This window comes from Mesoplodon densirostris, chromosome 5 (genome assembly GCF_025265405.1).
Source record: "Mesoplodon densirostris isolate mMesDen1 chromosome 5, mMesDen1 primary haplotype, whole genome shotgun sequence".
NCBI classification, from domain to species: Eukaryota; Metazoa; Chordata; class Mammalia; order Artiodactyla; family Ziphiidae; genus Mesoplodon; species Mesoplodon densirostris.
The window spans coordinates 25,456,898-25,461,547 of record NC_082665.1 but is presented as its reverse complement, the minus strand read 5'-3'; the positions used below and the strand labels follow the sequence as shown (position 1 = coordinate 25,461,547).

Sequence of the window (4,650 nt, the reverse complement as noted above, 5' to 3'; positions counted from 1 at the left end):
GCCATGGCCGCTGAACCTGCGCATCCGGAGCCTGTGCTCCGCAACGGGAGAGGCCACAACAGTGAGAGGCCCACGTAACACACACACAAAAAAAAAAAAAAAAAAAAGGGGCGGGGAGGATTTTATGCTTCAAAATAGTACTATGTGGGAAGTAGAAAACATTTTTATATTAGTCAAAAATATTTAATTGATACCTAGGAGAGTAAAGTTAAAAAATATGAATACATATTTGTCTTTTACTCAAATGAACTGAACGGCCACTTCAAAGTAGATATCACTGTGTCCTGAGAATTTTGTTCCATTTTTAAAAGTGTGAATATGGGTTAATAAATGTTCTTTTCTACAGTCTTGGTAAGAGATTTGGTTCCCCTTGAGTCATCATTTGCTTAGTGATGAATGCCATGGGGTCTCTAACTTCCCAGGCATGTACACTTACCAAGTTCTTTCCAGTGACTCACATTGAATACCGAACTCACAATATTCCAGAGAAAACTATATATCTCTGGATGGTAGAAGCATGCTATTCAATTTTTAGAGTATTAACAATAAACAAACTGAAACACCATTAACCAGATGCATGACCATCCCTTCTATTGATAACACAGATCAAAAGAACAATTTGAGTGTCGGTAGCTCTTGAATAGGGGATGCTAGTATCTCATGGACAACTACTTTCTCCCCCACATGCAGAAAAGCCATTGGGGCTACAGAATTCTTTCAAGATACTGTACTGATAATCTCTATTATTTTATTGGAGTTAATCCAAAAGATGAAATCCATTACCTATCTCAGCTCTAAGAGTTGTGATTTCAGTGCAACCTAAAAGACCAGATAATGAAACCTGTAAATGGCAAAGTTTTCCTAGGAGATAGCACTGCTGTTAGACATTTATATTTTTAGGTTAATTATTATATTTTTCAATTTGAATTAAAGAAACTTTTTTTGTATCCAGAGGTTATACTTCAGAGAATAGTTGTAAAATAAACAATATTCTTTTCTTCTCTCAAAAATTCTTTTGATGGGCTTCCCTGGTGGCGCAGTGGTTGAGAGTCCGCCTGCCAATGCAGGGGACATGGGTTCGTGCCCCGGTCTGGGAGGATCCCACATGCCACCGTGGCTAGGCCTGTGAGCCATGGTCACTGAGCCTGCGTGTCCAGAGCCTGTGCTCCACAACGGGAGAGGCCACAGAGTGAGAGGCCCGCGTACCGCAAAAATAAATAAATAAATAAATAAATAAATAAATAATTTTGAGTCCAATAGAACTTATTAAAATTTGGAGTAAACTTTTCACGTAGATGTCCATGAATTTTCAAGTTCTTATGTCCAGTGTGTGGAAATGGCCAATTGCAAATGTCTTCTTGGCATAATAAATTTAGTTCATTAGATGTAAACTCTAAACTAAAAAAAATTCTATTGGGTCCCATTGTCCCTATAAATGTGCCCCTCACTCTCCACTAAAATATAACTGCCTTTGGACTAAAACACTGTAATATACTTTGCTACTTTCAACATTAACTAGAGATTTCAGCCAAGGAACTGAGAGTCTCTTTTAAGTATTTTACCTACAGTCTACTGACAATTTTAAAATTCTGTGTAACATACTAAAGTAGTCAATGGATATTCAAGACATCACATACACAAAGCTTATTTGCCTACAGCAAAAATGTGTTTTTACTATAGATAGATAGTTCATATTTCATTCAAGATCATACAGAAGCATCCTGCTTACTAAGTGAGACATCTAAGTACCATTTATTACCAAGATTTTTATTGGCTTGGATTGAGATGTAACTGACATACAAATAAATTTCATGTATTTAAATGTCAGTGTGAAGGTATTCTACAGATTTTTACCCCTGTGAAACTACCTGCAATATCAAAATAATTAATATATGATACCCATCACCTACAGAAGTTTCCATGTGCCACTAAGTAATCCTTCATTCTTGCCTACCTCCATTCCATGCCCCCTTCGACCTCAACCCATCATTGGTGAGCTTTTTGCCACTATGGATTAGTTTTAATTTTCTGTAGTTTTTTAAAAAATAAATTTATTATATTTATTTATTTACTTATTTTTGGCTGCATTGGGTCTTCGTTGCTGCGCATGGGCTTTTCTCTAGTTGTGGCGAGCTGGGGCTACTCTTCGTTGCAGTTCGTGGGCTTCCTATTGCAGTGGCTTATCTTGTGGAGCATGGTCTCTAGGCGTGAAGGCTTCAGTAGTTGTGGCTCGCGGACTCTAGGGTGCAGGCTCAGTAGTTGTGGCACATGGGCTTAGTTTCTCCGCAGCATGTGGGATCTTCACAGACCAGGGCTTGAACCCATGTCCCCTGCATTGGCAGGCAGATTCTTAACCACTGTGCCACCAGAGAAGTCCCTAATTTTCTATAGTTTTTATACAAATGTAACCAAAAAGTATATACTCTTTTTTTTGTCTGGCTTCTTTCACTCAGTATAAATATTTGAGATACATTCATGTTGTAGTATATTATAATAATTCTTGTTTTTATGTGTAGTATTTCCTTGCATGATTATATTACAATATGTTTATCTATTCACTTGTTGATAGAAAGTTTAGTTGTTTCCATTTTGGGCTATTATAAATGCTGGTGTTATGAACACCCGTGTACAAGTCTTTGTACAGCATACGCTTTCATTTCTGTCAGGTAAATGCTGAGGAGTGGAATGGCTGTACTATATGCACTACTCAGCTTCCAGAGACCATCCACACTGCATGGCTCTTGGCCACCTTCTCCCATTTTCAAAGTCACCAGAGACAGGCGTAGTCCCTTTCATGCTTTGAATCACTCCAGCTTCTTCCATTGCCACATTGGCCTCATACAGATAATCAGGGAAATCTCAATAAAGTATGTGACCTCCATTTCATCTGCAGAGATCCGTTGTCACCTAACACAACAGATTCTTAGATTCCAGGGATTAGGGCATGAACATCTCTGTAGGAATGGGAGCGGGGAGGGGTATTATTCTGTTTGCCTCACACAGTTAACAGAATAGACTTTAAATCATTTTACTTTTGTTTGGGCATCTATAACCACAGAAACAGAAGTAACTAGCCAATTCTTTCATACGAGCAGCTTGCTGTACTGATGAGCAAAGAAGAAAACAATGTCACAGGAACAATCAGATCACCTGGAAGTCAAGGTGACAGTGCATGTGTATCAACACAGCTGTGTTATTTACACAGTGTCTCTTCAATCTGTTAGGGAAATCAAAGACCCCAACATTGTCTCTCTGGTTATTTTATTGGTGCTTTCTAAAAACCTCATAAAGTACTTTTTGACACTATAGGACTGTATACAAGTTTATAGTATACAATCCTACTTGCTGCTGCTCTGCTCTGTAGAATGTTAGAAGTGAAAACAAAAAAAAATATATGTATCTATATGTGGTGGTTATTTGTGGGAGAGCAACATAGAGATTCTTTCTTTTTCTTTTTTTTTTTTTTTTTGCTTCTAACTGTGTTAGTCTTTTTTTATTCTTTTGGTAATCTTTTCCAGAGCTAACTACTTCCATTTGTAGGTGATGAAATGTGTAAGAAATCCACGTCAAATTCTGGCACTGCTATGAACATGGTCTTCCCCTTTACTTCAACTCAATTACTTTTGATTCTTATTTATATTCCAAGTGCCAGAAGTGGTTTTCACTGTAGAAGTTATCTGAAGATGGTCTTATGCTTTCTAGTAGTGGTCGACAACCAGTCTCTAGCTTCTCCAGGAAGACTACACAGGATTGATTTAGGTATTACATATTAAACTTAGAGACATTCTCTCAAATGAGTTTAAATGCATTTTATTTTTAGACAACCTACGTGACATACCTTTTTTCTCAAAAACAATGTTTCCACTCCAAATAAATCAACTGTTAAAATAAATGAAGAGCTCAAGATGACATCAGTCCCATTTGTCTAAGTCCTGGTGTTGTGCTGATGAAAAGCTACAGCCAGCCAGTTATGACGACAGGTTCTAGATGCAAAGGGACAGTCAAATTTGTTAATATTTTTCCATTTATAAACCACCCTTAAAGAAAATCATATATGGGCTCACACCATCCTCACGGTAGTCTAGCAGAACAATCATGCCATCTGGATTCATGTTTTCACCAAAAAGAAGCTGACAGTTGTTGAAATTAGCAAGTATGTGTTTGATTTGTTCTGCAGCCATTGCCATAAAACGTTTTACTCTTTCTGGTCTCTTTTCTTCAAGTTTCCCTTTGATTGACTTCATGTAATCTTTGATGTACTTCTTAAGCTTCTTTTGTGTAGCTGGTTTCCTGCAAGTGATGCTTCATGACAATATTGACACCAATGATTTCTGTGCTTTCTGTACCTTCCTCCTCAGGCCCTTCAGCAGAGGCATTTCCACCAGTGAGCAAGTCATCAATGTTACCCTCTGTCCTACTGACCATCTTCCCCTCCACGAACCAGCATCCCCTGCATTGGCAGGCAGACTCTCAACCACTGCGCTACCAGGGAAGCCCAGAATGGTTCTTTCTTAAACTGTTAGTTGATATTGATCCACATGTCCATGAGAGAAAACAACCTGAGTTTCTGGAAAAATCTTCCAGGTAAAGGCAGACAAAAAGAAAAAAACAAAAACAAAACTGGAGCTTCAGGAGTCTGGGAATTATTTG

At 38.1% G+C, this 4,650-nt stretch overlaps 1 pseudogene; it reads right to left on the bottom strand.

Annotated features, from left to right (window-relative positions):
• Positions 1-4,010: 4,010 nt before the first annotated feature.
• On the bottom strand, positions 4,011-4,431 carry LOC132490419 (translationally-controlled tumor protein-like; annotated as a pseudogene).
• Positions 4,432-4,650: the final 219 nt, after the last annotated feature.